The sequence below is a fragment of the Galeopterus variegatus genome, unplaced genomic scaffold (genome assembly GCF_000696425.1).
Source record: "Galeopterus variegatus unplaced genomic scaffold, G_variegatus-3.0.2 Scaffold194, whole genome shotgun sequence".
Lineage (NCBI taxonomy): Eukaryota > Metazoa > Chordata > Mammalia > Dermoptera > Cynocephalidae > Galeopterus > Galeopterus variegatus.
In genome coordinates this window covers 295,000-295,665 of record NW_007726305.1, presented here as the reverse complement: position 1 = coordinate 295,665, position 666 = coordinate 295,000, and positions in this window count along the sequence as shown.

Sequence of the window (666 nt, the reverse complement as noted above, 5' to 3'; positions counted from 1 at the left end):
AAATTAAAGACTTTTTAAAAATGAATAGAGCATCAGTGACCTGTGTGGGACAATATCTAGCATACTTGTATGGGGAGATTGAGAAAGAGAGAAGAGGCAGAAAAAAGTATGCAGAAAAAAAGTATAGCTGAAAACTGTCCAAATTTAATAGAAACTGTAAACTAAAATCCAAGGACCTCAACAAAACCCAGGCAGGTAAAACACAAAGAAAATCACACTAAAGCACATATAATCAATTATTTAAAAACATTGGTACTCAATGGTGAAAGACTGAAAACATTTCCTTTAAGATCAAGAACAAGACAAGAATGCCTGCTTTCATCACTTCTATTTAACGTATTTCTGAAAGTTCTAGCCAGAGCAGTTAGGCAAGAAAAAGATATAAAAGGTGTTGGGCCGGCCCGGTGGCGCACTGGATAAGTGCGCTGCTTGGGAAGCGCGGAGGCGCTCCCGCCTGAGGGTTCGGATCCCACATACAGACCGGTTCCCGCTCACTGGCTGAGCGAGGCACGGGAGCAGCACCGAGGGTTGCAATCCCGTTGCCGGTCCCTGGTCCGGTACGGGGGCAACACTGAGGGTTGCGATCCGTTGCCGGACACGGAAAAAGATAAAAAAGACAAAAAAAAAAAAAAAAAAAAAAGGGGTCTAAATTGTAAAGGAAGAAGA